A 16706-nucleotide genomic window follows, 5' to 3' on the forward strand; every position below is an offset into this window, starting at 1 on the left:
GATGGCCAAGGCCAGACCTATGACGCATCTAGGGAGATGCGTCACGTTGTAAAGCCCTGCGCCACATGTGGGCGTTTGGGAGCAGGGGGGCGTTCTGGCGCAGGAACGCCTCCTAATAGTGGCCGAGTGAAATCTACAAAATTTCACTTAGTCACTTTTACGGCCATGCTGTGTCAAAACCCTGCGCCTGCTTGAAGCAGGCGTAAGGATTGACGCAGCATGTTAGGTATAAGGGCACCCCGAGCCTTCCTTGATCTGCGTCGTGCTTGCGACGCAACTCCAGCAATGCGTCACCTTTACGGCAGCAGATGAGTCATGCCCCATGGTGCACCGCATTGTAAATGCGGCGCATCCATGGTGGCACAAGAGGTGTCTGCCATGACGCAAAATAACTGGTGCATCCCTGCTGATATGCAGGGATGCGCCAGTTATTGTAAATCTGCCCCAGAGTATTTAAGTACCAGGTACATCCGGTGGATTAATTTTCAACATTTCTTCTCTTTGCTATCAACAAACCTATCAGGGGCCTATGCATTTCCCACTTGCAATTAGCAATCGTGCTGGTCAGGGCCTAGTCATAAAACCGCCTTCGTGGAACACTCTGTACAGAAAATTTCTTCTCGTGTCTTCTGCCAAAGAAGTCTTTCATGATAGGCCTAAAAATATTTTTCTCTTAAGCACTGCCATATTACCTTGAATTTATCTGTATTGCCCAGCAAACCTCAAGTAGTCAAGCAGGCTCCCTTAATTTAGGTCTTAATAAAGAATAAAACAAACCAGATAGTCTGAATTTGGTTTTAGAACTGTCTAATTTTGAAAGTGTATAGATAATAACATTAATGGTATGACTCTGGGCTGGTCTAGGCATATGCATTCCCTGTATGATTGGCAGATGTGATTCATGGGAGATGTCCTGTTCAAAATAACTTAACACCTGTTTGGTGCGAGAGCTATTGTACTTGAATTCAGAGTTGCAATGTCTAGTAAACAAAAATAAAAAAAAATCTATTTTTTTGTGCAAAATGTTACAATACATTACCTTGAATTTTCTTTCTCCCCATTAATTTTTGATGGAGAATTTGCAATATTGCAAAATAATGTGTATTGAAATCACATATTTTGAAATTATGCTCGACTGTAAGAGATGTCTCAAAGTTTAATACACCATTTGATCATGTGGTCATTGCTTTTGACTATTTCCTGGATCTACAGAGTTAATTACTTTCGTTGTTGATATGCCTGTAGATTGAGCGCCAACCCTCCAGTCATTAAAGAAATCATTTATATCATGCGGCGAAGAAGTGTTTATGATTATACCCAGGGCTGGCACTACACCCAGCATAAATCACAGCCCAAGGTGCCGAAAGATGCGCATATGAGTGTGTGCATAATTTCATCTGACATTTTGTTATAGCTATTTTTGCAAGCCGTTAATGGCTGCGCAGGCGGAATGAAGTTGTTTATTCATCCATGTACAGTAATAATTAGATTACCTGTTATGTCTATGTACGTTATGTGCCTCAGTGCCACCCACACAGGTAAAAATGGATTTGATAATCTGCAGCTCATGCAGAATTCTAAACATGGGAAGTAAGAAAGGCCTATTTAATCAAAGAGGAACAGTGCATACATAACTTAGTAAATACAACAGAACATTACATAAAATTGGTGATACATTCTTGCATGGGAAAATTATACTTTTTAACAGCAGTATTAGATCATTTTCATAGGTTAAGGTCTGAACATCCCAATGACAGATGCAATTTACTCCGATTCCTATTTGTGTAGCTCATGTTTCTCATACTTTTAATTATTTTACCAGGGAAATTATAAAAAAGCAAATCCTGGAAATCTCCTAAAATGTCATGTGTTTTTTCCATTGGTCAGACAAAAATATTCCTTCCACTTGGGGGTGCTAAAACGCTGATTGGCTACAACGCAAAACCTAATAAAAGTGTCTGTCACCTGTCCCACCTGCACAACAACTCTGACTTCCTTTCAGCTCGAAAGGAGCCAGGCCTAAAATCTCAGAATGTGTTATTTTTCTACGGTTTGTGCTTAGGAATAATCTTATTGTTACCAATTTTAATTTTTTCTGTGTGTTATATGATTTAATAAATACATGTAAATATCCATTTGGATCTTCTGATATAGAATTTATTTTGCTTTTATGGTTTATGCTAAAGAATATTCCGCTGTAAGTGACCCCTTGTTCCTTTATAAATACTTTTGGGTTCCCTTGTTTATCAAAACACTAAGGGGCATATTCTCAAGAGCTATTGCCGAGTTATCGGCACTTCATCGCAGCCAAAGTAGCGATAAAACTATCGCCCCATTCCCAAGCTGATGCTAACAGCCCATATCACCAGTTTACCTGCGATTGCAGCCGCAAAAAAACATTGCCACAGATGACCCCGGCAACTATTGCTAATGAGATGCAGAGTAGGCGTACCCATGCCAAAAGCTGTGACAACACCACTCCGCAACATTCTCAATGACCAGCCAGATTTGGTGATAAGAACACAAAACATGTGATAAGGCGCGTTAGGTGCTCTGACCTAGTCTAAAGTCAGACGACAGCCTTCACCAGAAAAGGGAGCCCGGCCCACAGCCACACATGAAGAACAACATATGCCATGGAGCCACTGATCAACCAGCACAGAGCCCCAACAGGGCCACAACCCCCACCGCCACCACCCCAGGATCGCCCCCTCCCAGCACACCCCCATCACCCCCTTCCCCAGACAAAGACATGCCACGTCAACTTCACGAAATCATGTCCGAAAGAATCTGCCTGATGCCACTCAATCGCAACAGGGAACATGCATGTCTTGTCACAAAAACGAGCATCACACATTCACCTTGGAATTACCAAACAAAAATGTATTCAAATAAACTCAGAAGAACATAAATGAAGACACAAGGCGGCTCTCCTCGAGACAATCTGTAGGTCACAGCCTGCAAGACAAAAAACCAGATGAGAAGGTGTGTCATGCGCTCATCAAAGGATAAAGAGAGATAGTGAAGAAGAGAGACACAGAGAGAGAGAAAGAGAGGGAGAGAGAGAGAAAGAGAGGGAGAGAGAGAGAAAGAGAGGGAGAGAGAGAGAAAGACGGAAACAGAAGGTGAGAGAGAAAGACGAAAAGAGGGGGAGGGAGAGAGAATGACAGAAAGAGAGGGAGGGAGAGGAAGATGGAAAGAGAGGGAGGGAGAGAGAAAGATGGAAAGAGAGGGAGAGAGAGACACAGAGGAAATAATAGAGGGAAAGGGAGAGTGCTGACACTGCGCACCCAGGCCTCACTGCTCACCTGCTGGCACCCGTGTGTCTCCAACTACGAGCTGGTATGTTGTGCAGTCCACCAGATCCCTCATCTGAAACAGATCCAGCATCTGAAACAGAGTCCGGATACATGGATGGCAAAGTACATACAATTGCACATGCCATCATTGCCTGTCTGCCCCTGCACACCGAGGCAGCTGCACCCAGCCCCTCCCGCCGCCCAGTAGTGCATGCCCACCCCTGTGTACCCAGGCCTCACTGCTCACCTTCCGCCACTGGAGTGTCGCAAAGTGGGCCCACCAAGTGCCTGTGCAAACCCCATGCCCTTGGCCCACCGACATGGCACCCTCCACATCAGGCAGCCCCTCACCGTGGACCGCCGGGTCCCACATTTGATTCTGGGTCTTGATTTTGCTATGGCTGAGGTCATACCAGTGCACACGGCATCTTTACAGGCTGACCAACCACTCAGCCCTTGAGGTGCCCACCAACTCTGTGACCTGCAAGGCACGCCCCTTGGTGGTGGGCACGCACTGCCCGCTGGCTCAGGCCTACGGTGCGGTCTAGCAGGGCTCACAACGATCATCACCAGGATGGGGCATCATTGCAGGCTGCACACCTTCTCAGAACTTAAGGTGCCACCACCTTAGTGCACTGAAAGTCACCGTCCTGTGCCTGTGCCAGCCGCAGTGTATCCGGTGCCACCAAGTCTGTGCCCCACAAATCATGGACCCTTTATGATTGGGTCTCATGGTGCAGACTCCATCATGTCACCTTCGGCTGTGGGGAATGTGATGTTGCAGGGCCCTAGGCCATCATGCCTACATTAACACCACACGGATGCAGCCAGATAGAGAGTGGAAATTGTGACGAGCACGTGCGCCTGGCCCTTTTTATTGGTAGGGTCACATTTCCTGTGACACGTATGCTGGATGAGTGTGGTGTGGGTGTAAACCAGCAGTGAGGGAGTGGCTGTGGCATGCTGACAACTAGACCTGTGATCTGCAGATCACTGCAGGGAAGACCTGGCACATGTAGCGATGTCCCCACCTGTGAGCGTAAGCAGAGTGGGCTGGCCTGGCATATGCCAGTCCAGCATACGGGTGTGAACAATGACCCCGGGGCTCTGGGCGTGGTTCTGTACTGGGCTGGACAAGGAAGTAACTAATGCTTGTGTCCCTGATGTTGTGCCGGGTGCACCCGGACCACATTCGGCAATGTGTCACCCTGTGACCCAAGTCCAATGACATGAGCAACATGGACGTAAGGGGGAATCACTGAGCCTACATTCATCCATACTTCCACACTTGAAAGATCATAGACATGACACATCTGTGTGATTATGAATGTTTAATGCACATTCAGTAGGTTGTTGCAGCTGGAGCAGTACACAGCCATGCTAAACCCAGTTTACAATGTTGGCCCGTGGAGGGCCAGCCAGAGTCCTTCAGGGAATGACAAGTCCAAAGGAAGAGGAAGAGTTCAGTCTGCAGTCTGATTGCTGTGTCATTGGCGATCAAACAGATTATGGCAGTCCATGTCGAGGTCCAAGGTGAGTGTCGCAGAGTGTATCGGGGGACAGTGGAAGGTGAAAATGGAGAGTGCAGAATCAAGCAGATCCGGCCCTATGGCGGAGATGCATGCTACTGCATCCTTCTCATCACAAAGGCAGATTTATCCGCATCTTCATCCTCTGCTGTTCCATGTGCCTCACGTGTGGGTGGTGGTGTTCTGTCTCCAGCACTGTGTGGCAGCGATACCTCAAGGGCTGAAGGTGGAATGTCTGCCACACTGTGTGGCACTGACACTTCAGGGGGCGGAGATGTGGATGTAATGGTAGCAGCAGCATGCATCAGCATCTGGCCTTGTGGCAGCAATGCCATGAGGATAGTCCTGAGGTTATTGAGAAACCCAGCTACCTCTCGCTGGTGTGCAGCCATGGCAGCCGCCCTTTCTGACTGCATTCGCTCCCTGGTCTCTATTGACCTCCACATGTGTTCCAACACCTGTGTGACATCGCTAGTGCCACTCTGACTGGACAGTTGTTCTAGTCTCTGAGTCAGGGCTCCAGCGATATCAGCCATGGTCTGTTGGAGAGCATGGAGCAGACTGTGGGTGTCCGTTAGGGACCGTGAGTGGTCTCTGATGGGACTTAGACACCCACGTATGGCATTCAGTTTGGCTGCCATGCAGTCAAAGCCCACCGGCACCTGTTCAGTCAGATTCTTCTGGCACCCCAACACACAGTGTAGGAAGGCCATGTGTTCTTCATGGGGGTCCTGGGTGGCAACAGTGGTGGTGGGTGCTGCCTGCTGTGTGGTCTGTGCAGGTGGTGGAGTCTCCTCATAGCAGCTGGGCTGCCCTGCTCCTGGAGGTGGGGTACAGAGGCTCTCCACAAGCTGTTGGAGGGCTTTGGAGTTGAAGCTGTGGTGGTCCTCTTCGTCATCAGAGAAGGGAGGTTCAGGCTGCTCTGCAGGAGGTGTTGATTCCCCCTCTGCAATTTAAAGGGGAAATGCAGTTTAACAGTGTGTTCATATGTATGTTGTCACATTGTACATGTTTTCATGCAGACTGCATGTCTGTGTACATTGTGGCTGTTTGGAGGGAGCTGCCTATTTGATGGTGGACAGTGGAAATTTCGACAATATCACAAATGTGTGTTTGTACTTGTAGTTTATCAACTCACATTTCCCTGCAATGCCAAATGTGATTTGCCAGTTTCTACACACAAGTGGCACCAGTTGTGTCCTGTGTCCTGTTGTGGACGTGTTGCGATTTGTACCACATCGTTGTCAATGTTGATGTGCTCTGCATGTTATGTGTGTGTGTGTGCAGCATTTTGGGGGGGTCGCCCCTGCAGCTCTGATTTTGCTGCCTCTTCTCCCTTACATGCGGTGTGCCTTTGACTTCTGTACTTCTACATTGCTGAGATGTTGCATACTTGGGTTCATTGGTCTCTTGGTGGGAGTTGGGGTCTTGGGGATGGTTTGTCTGAACATATGCTCTACTTCATTGTGCATGTGTGCCATTGTGCCCATCTACTCCCGTCTCCCCATTCCCTGGTAGTTACTCACCCTGGTGCTGTTGAGTCTGGTCATGTTGAGCAGTGTCTAGTCCCCCAACTCCTGCCACCGTCTCCCCACTGATGACTGTGGACACCATTTCCTTCATCTCACCTAGGTCCTCCTGTGGCGTAGGACTCCCACCACCAGTCTGCATTGTTGCCTTCCGGTTGTTGGCGAGTTTCTGCTTGGTTTTGCGCTTGACATCACTCCAGCACCTCTCGACCTCTTCCATTGTCCTCTTCAGCACTCCGACTGCATTCACCTTGTCCACGATAGACTGCCATAGTCCATTCTTTTGTTGCCAATGACACAGTGGAGGTGACAAACAGTTGTTAATGGTGTTCGACCACCTTCATTGTCAGGATCCTGTTTTCTTGCCGACTGAACCGCTTCTTCCTACTCTTCTTCTCCTTGCCCTTCCCTGACGCCGAGGTCCCTGTCTGGTCATCCAGGGGGCTTGTGGGGTTCTAGTTGTCCTCCGTACTTGCTCCAGCAACACCCATTGTGCTTCGCTGTTGTTTGGCATTTGTTTGTCTGTTTTTTTTCTTCTTTTATGGTGATTTTTCCTGCCTGACGTGTGTGAATTGCAGGCCTGTCACTGGTTTTCGCTGATTTTTATATCACAATTGGCCTCATTGCAACTTTTTTGTATTAGTGTTTCAAATTTTTGCGGTGTTGTGAATTATTAGTTAGCCCGGCATTATTTTTCTGCAATAGACTGCAATATGTAGAGTTGCTTTAAGCTAAAATTTCGGTAATTATCACACATTCTTGAGAATATCCCCTAAAATCTCACATGGCATTAACCAAACGCTACTAGTGTAGCCACAACAGTCTTTCCTGTGGTCCATGCAGACACTTTTTTCTTGACTAACCCCTCAATAATATTCTTGAAAGCATTTTAATTTGAAAATGTATTTATTATTGTTATGGGGTCTGTTTCTTTCTTTGATTTCATTCATTTTTAACATTTCAACTTGTTTCTACCAAGCCCGAACATATATTTTTGCATGCGTCTTTTTGATCTTTATGCTTCATAGTGGGATTCATTGTTAGAAACTTCAACATACAGCATCCAATACCAATACTTAGGGCATTAATTTCCATATTATACATAAGACATCCTCAAGGTTTCATAGTTTTTACCAATCATTAGTAAAGTTTGCAAGAAAGCATATAATCTTTTTGGGAGTACTTACTTCCTGCTTATTTATGACTGAGGTTAAATACCAAACTAAGGGGAATATATAAAATGAAATGTCGGAGCACGAGCTACACCACATTAAGCAGTGTCTTGCTCTGACATTTCCAAGATGCAGGGATGCACCATATTTACTACAATACCGCACACATCTGTCTGTTCCCTAGCTCTGGCACTAAAATGATCTGCCTAACGCCAATGCAGGCAGCCCAAACACAAGGGGGTGATGGACAGAGTGCTGAAACGTTTCAGACACTCACCCCCAGTCACAGATCTGGGTGAATCCATCATCATTCTTTAACTAACTTCACCACCTCAGTTCAGACCCAGCTATATGCAAATCAGTCTTGACCCTGTGCCTCATGGGAACAGTCCAGCCCGAACTTACAAGCCAAGTCTTCCCTGAACCGGAAACAAGCATCATGGGACCAGTTTCTGGGTAATACCCTTCATCAGCGAGGCTAGGTTGAATCCAGTGGCAAAGTGAGCAAGGGACCCACGTCTGGGCATACCCTGCTAACTTAGGATGAACAAAACAATCAAAAGGGAATGGTGGAAGGAATGCTGAAACTTTTCAGACACTCACCCCCATTCACAGATCTGGGTTGAATCCATCATCATTATTTAGCTCAATTCACCACCTCAGTTCAAACCCAGCTATATGCAAATCAGTCTTGACTCTTTGCCTCGTAGGAACAGTCCAGCCTGAACTGACAAGCCAGGTCTTCCCTAACCCGGAAACAAGCATCATGGGACCAGTTTCTAGGTAATAACCTTCATCAGCCAAGCTAGGTTGAATCCAGTGGCAAAGTCAGCAAGGGACCCCCGTCTCGGCATACCCTGCCAACTTAGGGTGAACAAAGCAGACACAAGGGGATGAAGGACGGAGTGCTGAAACTTTTCATACACTCACCCCCAGTTATTGATCTGGGTTGAATCCATCATCATTCTTAGCTCAATTCACCACCTCAGTTCAGATCCAGCTATATGCAAAACAGTCTTGACCCTGTGCCTCATGGGAACAGTCCAGCCCGAACTGCCTAGCCAGGTCTTCCCTAAGCCGGAAACAAGCATCCTGGGACCGGTTTCTGGGTAATACCCTTCATCAGCCAGGCTAGGTTGAATTAGTGGCAAATTGAGCAAGGGACCCAAGTCTGGGCATACCCTGCCAACTTAGGGCAAACAAAGCAAACACAAGTGGATGATGGATGTAGTGCTGCAACTTTTCAGGCACTCACCCCCAGTCACAGATCTGGGGTGAATCCATCATCATTCTTTAGCATAGTGCAAGGATGCCTGCATTGCAGAGAATTATTGTTTATGTGCAGTGTCCCTTCCTGCACATAAACAATCCATAGTGGTAATTTGTTACTTCTATGTGTGCTGCAGAATGAAGCACACCTAGAAGTAGGAAATCATCATATTTATTGATTTTTTAAGGGTTGCAGGAAGTTACGATTTCCAACAAATAAACAATCATTAATGGCGTATTGCTCTTCCTAGATAGAAAAAGCAAAAACAAGGAGAAATTAAACTATTTCTTCTAGTTTTGCCATTCTATCGCCTGCTCTTGCATGGCATTTGCTTTTGGCACTACCTCAGATTTACACATCCTTGTAAATCTGGGGCAGCATCAAAAAGCAATGGGTGTTGCGGTGGAACACCCACAGCAACACCCATTGCACGCTCCTTTCATGCTAAGTGATGTGTGTAATGGGCCGTATTTACAGGTGGCGTTAAGCCTGCAAAAAGTTGCTCAACGCCACTTTGTAAATATAGAGAAGGGCATAGCACCACCAGAACGTCACAAAAAGTGACATTTTGGTCGCACTATCCCCTTGTGAATATACCCTATTGAGCATGAACTAGAGTTTGGTGAATTAAGAACAATATGTCAGTTCATTATACCTGGTGGGGAGGGGCAGAAAAAAAGGACCTCACACCATCTACCATAACTAGGAAGTTGGGTGTATGGCCCTTCGTCTGACAGCAACTACTCCATCTGGCCATTTGGAAAACCTTCTGTCGGTTGAGCTAACTTGGGCACTGTTGACAGAAAGCTGGTAATTGTCCTCATCCTCAACAGGGCTGGCAGACATTTGCAATGGAGGAAAGGGTCCTCACGTTTGTAGTGGATACCTTGTCTGCCACAATATAAGTCTACTTCAATGTCCCATCCACATTTGACTTGCTTTCTGCCCAGAATGAGCCTTTCTTATGATTTTATAGAGTGGATTTCACAACTATCTTGTAGCACCAGTCTTCCCACAGTGTATTATGGTAGGTGGATGTCACTTAAAACAATTCATGTTTTTCGCATTTCAGCATACTGATATTTAAATAATTGTAGGAGTCTACAACTACCTCAGGCTGCACTGGAAATTTCCTGTCTTGTAAAAATTTTTTGCCTTGAATCTGAGAAAAACATCCTTTCCATTTTGAGTCCTTAATTGCTGTGTATAGCAAGCCCATGCTATTACACTTTCACAAAGTGTGATTTTCAACCTCACATAGTTATCAGCGACGCATTAGGTAGCTTCAATTAAATGTATTCACAATTTAGTCACTTTTGCAGCTGAGGTTACTGACAACATTAGTTGCATGTTTTTTTGCCATTCATCAATGGTCAGTATTCATTTTGCTCCGGGGTGCTTACATTTTTTTATTTTACTGCAGTGAAAAAGAAAACAAGCTTGGTGCATCCTACTGCCAGAGACATCCAATTCACTTTCCTCTTGCTTAGAGGACACAGTACGAACATTCCACAGGTGTGGTTCACTATTTCAACAAGTAGCACCAGCGTTCCCAGTATGCAATATGTTGGATGGCGTTCCATTTACTTAAAAGTCAGTTATAAGTGCAGTTTTGCTAACTCATATCTCATTTATTTTAGCAGACAAATATTTGCTGATACTGGAAACCTCCTGTCACATATTTAATGTTTTTTTAAATTCATCAGAAAAGATGATTTATTCCACAAGGTTATGCATATATGCACCCAGTGGCGTAACGAAACTTGAGGGAGCCCCCCTGCAAACTACATGGAGGGGCCCCCCTCCCATCCTCCGTGCCAGTCTAGAGCTCTCAGGCCAGCGACCCGCTATACTATAGGGGATGCGGGGAGATTGTTACTCCACTGTCACCAATACATCCGTTATAAGTAACACTGGATGGTGAAGTTGAAGTTTGGGCTTAGTCTGCCATCAGGCTATCATAAGTGGTGGTCCATTCATTACAGGGTCCCTGCCATCAGTACGCCAGGGAAGTTTGCCCAATTTCAGGTGGGTTTCCTGATGCAGACTCCTGTCATGATATACAACATCGGGCCCACTCATCGTTGGAAAATATCCTCGAGAAGAATAATCAATACAGGCCCTATTGAAACAATGTACTTCAGTATCACTGATGCTTCACAGCTTATCCTTGCGGGGGTATTGGTTTATAATCCTCCTAACTCTCAGCCCTTTCACCTTACAGAGTTACTTAATACCCTTGCAGACCTATCCCTGAAACACCCCCATTTCACCATTTTGGGTGATTCTAATCTGCATGTAGATGATAGGTCATGCGTAAAAGCTCGGTCCATGGTTGAAACGCTGGCGGGCATAAATTTAGACTAAAGAGAACACGGCCCCAACCACTAAGCAGGTCATACCTTGGACCTTGTCTTCTCGAATCTCCCGGCTCTAACTACCTTGCCGCCTCTCCCCCTGACCTGGTCTGACCATTATCTGGTCCCGGTTAATCTGACCACTACCCCACCTCTGACCTCTTATAGTAGGACGGAGACTTGGGGGAGAAAATGGTATAAAATTACCTGTGATGCGCTCGAACCGGTGACGACCAATTGGAACTGTCAACTTTCAGACAGTCTGAATACTGATGTTGAGAACTTCAATAAGAATCTTCCCACCGCCATTGATACCATTGCCCCCTTACACTCCTTCTCATCAGCCCAAACAAAACCTTCTGCCCCTTGGTTCTCCCCTTTGTTGCGCAAAGAAAAATCCAAATGCAAAAGACTGGAACGCTCCTGGCGAGCTACCTATGACCCTGCAGCTAAAATCACTTACAGAACTGCCTTGAAAAAATTTCACAAATTAAAACAGTCTGCTATGAAAGAACACTTCGCTTATAAAATCAACACTGCAGATAACTCAGCAAAAACTCTATTCCAAATTGTGAAAGATTTCACCAAACCAACGGCTCTCTCTCGACCTGTTAAACCTAGCCAAGAGCTTTGTGATGGTCTGTCTGATTTCTTTCATAATAAAATTGCAGATATCTTTTCCTCATTTAACCCCCAGACTCACCTAGTGAAGTGATCATAGTCCAGCGTAACTCACCTCTCAGTGAAAATATGCTTCGTGAGTTTAAAACTATCTCTCCGGATACAGCATTGGTAAAAATGCAGCAGTGTAAATCAGGATCACCCTTTGACCCGGTCCCTGCCCAGGTGTTCACCTCTCTGGCACCAGTCATCATCCAACCTCTTATCACACTATGGAATGCCTCCCTTTTTGTCGGGTTACTTTCCGCTAGCATGGAAACAGGCTATACTTATCCCCATTTAAAAAAAACAGAGGCGGATCCTTTAGTCCACAGTAACTACCGGCCTATATCCCTCCTCCCCAAACCTGCAAACATTTTTGAAAAAATAGTACAAGAACAGCTAGCCGACCACCCGGAGACGTGCAATCTTCTCCACGACTCACAGTCTGGCTTTAGGTCCTTCTATAGCATGGAGACGGCACTACTAGAGGTCACAGAGACTATTAGGGAAAGCGTGGACAGAGGCGAGGTAGCCATGTTGGTGCTCCTCGATCTGTCCGCAGCTTTCGATACCGTCTCCCATCCTAAACTGCTGGACAGGCTTTATAATGTAGGTATTCGCGACACACCTCTGGCCTGGATAAAATCCTTTCTATCAAAAAAGAACGCAACAAGTATGGCGCCGCCCCTACTTTTCTAAAGATAGAAAGCCCCTTGACTGTGGAGTCCCCCAAGGATCGGCTCTCAGCCCCCTTTTTTTTTTTATGTGTACCTTGCACCTTTGGCTGAGGTCATTGAGGCTTTTGGAGTCAGAGTGGTCTCATACGCTGATGAAACACAGCTAATTTTCTCGTTCTGAGACCACTCTGACAATGGTCTCCAAAATTTTAAAGCTTGTTTATCCAACATCGTATCATGGTTGACCCAAAACACCTTAAAACTCAACACTGACAAGATGGATTTGTTGTTTTTCAATCAAATAACACCTCTATCCCCATCCATATGGTGGCCGTCTGAGATGAACCCTCCCCCTCTCCAGTGAAAGTGGCCCGAAACCTTGGCTTTCAGATCGACAACGAGCTATTGTACAAAACCCAGATCCACAAAGTAATTTCCGCTTGTTTTGGCAAGTTACATATGATAAAAAAGATTTCATCCTACCTCCCTGCTGATGCATGAAGACAATATTGCACGCCCTCATTACCACTCACCTAGGCTACTCCAATAGTCTATATACGGGTTCCCCGGCATACCTTCTTCAACTGTTGCAGACTGTTCAGAATGCTGCAGCCAGGTTGAACTTCTCCCCTCTACCTTGCACCCCTCTCTGCTCTGCCTTGCACCCTTCTCCCCTCTGCCTCTCAACCTTGCACCCTTCTCCCCTCCCCCTTGCACCCCTCTCCTCTCCCCCTTGCACCCTTCTCCTCTCTACCTTGCACCCTTCTCCTCTCTACCTTGCACCCTTCTCCCCTCTGCCTTGCAACCTTCTCCCCTATGCCTTGCACCCTTCTCCCCTCTGCCTTGCACCCTTCTCATCTCTGCCTTGCACTCTTCTCCCCTCTGCCTTGCACCCTTCTCCCCTCTGCCTTGCACCCATCTCCTCTCCGCCTTACACCCATCTCCTCTCTGCCTTGCACCCTTCTCCTCTCTACCTTGCACCCTTCTCCTCTCTACCTTGTACCGTTCTCCCCTCTGCCTTGCACCCTTCTTGGCCCACCATTGCCCACCCCTGCGGATGCCCACATGGTGCTTCTAACAAGAGTGCTTACCTGAGGGCACCATTTTGCTGCCTCATCCCTTCTCATATGAGCTTTGCCCTGGAGAATGCTCTCTCTGGGGGCCCCACTCCCACCCTTGTCATGGTCCCGAGCAGTGCTCTGTGCTGCCTTATGCTCTCTCCCTGGGGCCCCCACCCCTCTCCTTGTCAGGGTCCTGGGCAGTGCTCTGTGCTGCCTCCTGCTCTCTCTGGGGCCCCCACCCTCTCCTTGTCAAGGTCCTGAGCAGTGCTCTGTGCTGACTCCTGCTCTCTGGGGCCCCCCTCCCCGTCTTTGTCAGGGTCCTGAGCAGTGCTCTTTGCTGCCTCCTTCTCTCTGTCTGGGGCCCCCACCCCTGTCCTTGTCAGGGTTCTGAGCAGTGCTCTGTGCTGCCTCCTGCTCTCTGGGGCCCCCAGCCCCACCCCATCCTTGTCAGGGTCCCGAACAGTGCTCTGTGCTGCTTACTGCTCTCTCTCTGGGAACCCCAACCCCTTCCTTGTCAGGGTCCCGAGCAGTGCTCTCTGCGGCCCCCTGCCCCCCCTGTCCTTGTCAGGGTCCTGAGCAGTGCTCTCTGCTGCCTTCACTCTCTCTGGTGCCCCAGCCCCATCCTTGTCAGGGTCCTGAGCATTGCTCTGTACTGCCTCCTCTCTCTCTGGGGCCCCAGCACCCATCCTTGTCAGGGGTCCTGAGCAGTGCTCTGTGCTGCCTCCTGCTTTCTCTCTACCCCCCTCCTTGTCAGGGTCCCGAGCAGTGCTCTGTTCTGCCTCATGCTCTCTCTCTGCCCCCCCCCCTTGTCAGGGTCCTGAGCAGTGCTCTGTGCTGCCTCCTGCTCTCTTTCTGGGGTCCACACCCCGTCCTTGTCTGGGTCCTGAGCAGTGCTCTGTGCTGCCTCCTGCTCTTTGGGGCCCCCACCCCCGTCCTTGTCAGGGTCCCAAGCAGTGCTCTGTGCTGCCTCCTGCTCTCTTTCCTGGGGCCCCACCCCCGTCCTTGTCTGGGTCCTGAGCAGTGCTCTGTGCTGCCTTCTCTATCTCTGGGGCCCCAGGCCCCCGTCCTTGTCAGGGTCCCGAGCAGTGCTCTGTGCTGCCTCCTGCTCTCTCTCTGGGGCCCCCACCCCTGTCCTTGTCAGGTTCCTGAGCAGTGCTGCCTCCTGCTCTCTCTCTGCCCCCTCCACCTCCTTAGCAGGGTCCTGAGCAGTGCTCTGTGCTGCCTCCTCTCTCTCTAGGGCCCCCACCCCCATCTTTGTCAGGGTCCCAAGCAGTGCTCTGTGCTGCCTCCTCTTTCTCTGGGCCCTCCAGCCCCCGTCCTTGTCAGGGTCCTGAGCACTGCTCTGTGCTGCCTCCTGCACTCTCTCTGCCCCCCCCGCCTCCTTGTCAGAGTCCCGAGCAGTGCTCTGTGCTGCCTCCTCTCTCTCTGGTGCCCCCAGCCCCCCTCCGTCCTTGTCAGGGTCCTGAGCAGTGCTCTGAGCTGCCTCCTCTCTCATTGTGGCCCCCAGCCTCTGTCCCTACTTTGGAGGGAGAGAGGCTTGCTTTAGTGCAGGCCTCTCTCACAGCTCTCACCGAAGAGCTGGGGGGGCGGGCCCCATTCATTTACTGAAGAGAATGGGGCCCCCCCGCACCATGGGGGCTGCAGTGGCATTTGATACGCCCCTGAATGCACCTTATATAGTATTGTATACCAAAGGAACAATGGTACGTCCCACAAGGTCAGAAACCCCATTTTGAATTTCCTTGCGCTCAGAACGAGCCCTTTGTACCATCTCTTAGGATGCGGTTCACAATCTCAAATTTTGAGTTAGAAGTGAGAGTTAAAGGGCCTTTTTTCTCTTGTTCATTCCCTGTTATGAGCATGGGAAAGACTTCAATGCCGTAAAGTGCTGGCTGTGTAGAGATAGAGGAAAAGATGGACAAAGGAAAAATATGAGCATTTCTTGTGGTGATAATACTTTTATAATGTACATTTTTATTGTGAGCAGTTTTCTTTAGAAACGTAAACTTCGACTTTTTTTTCAGTTTTGGTTTTATTCACAGTGTTTACAAAGTTTCTCAATTCGCTGCACATTTTTAGATTCACTTTGAGCAGAACACCATTTTCAAAATAACCACCCCAAAATTAACATGTAAGATCAAATACATAATAGATTAAATATGTGCTATGGTCCTACATTGCCATTTCAGGGTCCAAGAACTATTTACAAACTACTTTGCCTTCAGCTGTTTGGTTTATGATATCCTCAGAACTGTTTATTGGAAACATTGGGCCACACTATTCAGTTACTCATTATGAATTCTCTCTCTCTCTCTTATACATAAACATATTTTCAACTGGCGGATGCCAGTAGAAACTTATAGTTAGGATTTTGAACACGACTACTGTCCGAACCCCTGGACGGAAATACACAAAATTTGGAAAGGTAGCTCTTGGTCCAGGTAGGGCCAATTTTTATTTGATGTAAATTTGCCAGTAGTTTTAGAGTTATTAAAAGAAATCTAAATGTGTACATAAAGGTGTGCGAACTCTCTGCAAATCCTCTCAATCTCGTGCAGAGATCATATTGGCAGCCAACACTCCAACCAGGAAGTGTAAACAGCCATCATGAGACTCAGACTCAGTCAAGTCCCAAACAAAAAAGTTTAAAAAAGTATAAAAAGTGAAGAGAACAGGGTAGGAATAACCTGAGCCCCCAGGGCCAAAAAGCATTTTGCTTTTGCGGATTAAATCATAACTGATTAGCGAATGAGTGCCGAAAATATTTTAAGAAACAAGCGTGGTCTCCCACAAGCTGGGACGATTGGGGTATTGAGGTTCCGCCTGCTGTGCCCAACGTTGTACACTGGGTGCTCTGGGTTTGCTCCAGGGCAACCAGGAGCAAAGGTTCAGGTTCCGGGGGTGGGGTCCCCATTATCCCCCACCCCAACTACCTAGCAGTATGCAAAGGTCTTTTCCTCTTTTGCCAGGATATTGGACAGCTTAGCAAAAGGCCCCCAGCACATTTCCCACTGACTTTGGTAATATGTTCTAGATGCTGAGGAATATGAGGACATCTCCACCAAACAGACAAGCTGTGAATCTTTCTATAGAGTAGTCAAAGAGGTAAATCTCCATCAAACAAGGGTCCTTCCTCTTAACTGTCTTGG

Source organism: Lissotriton vulgaris, chromosome 11, assembly GCF_964263255.1.
Source record: "Lissotriton vulgaris chromosome 11, aLisVul1.2, whole genome shotgun sequence".
In the NCBI taxonomy this organism is placed as follows: domain Eukaryota; kingdom Metazoa; phylum Chordata; class Amphibia; order Caudata; family Salamandridae; genus Lissotriton; species Lissotriton vulgaris.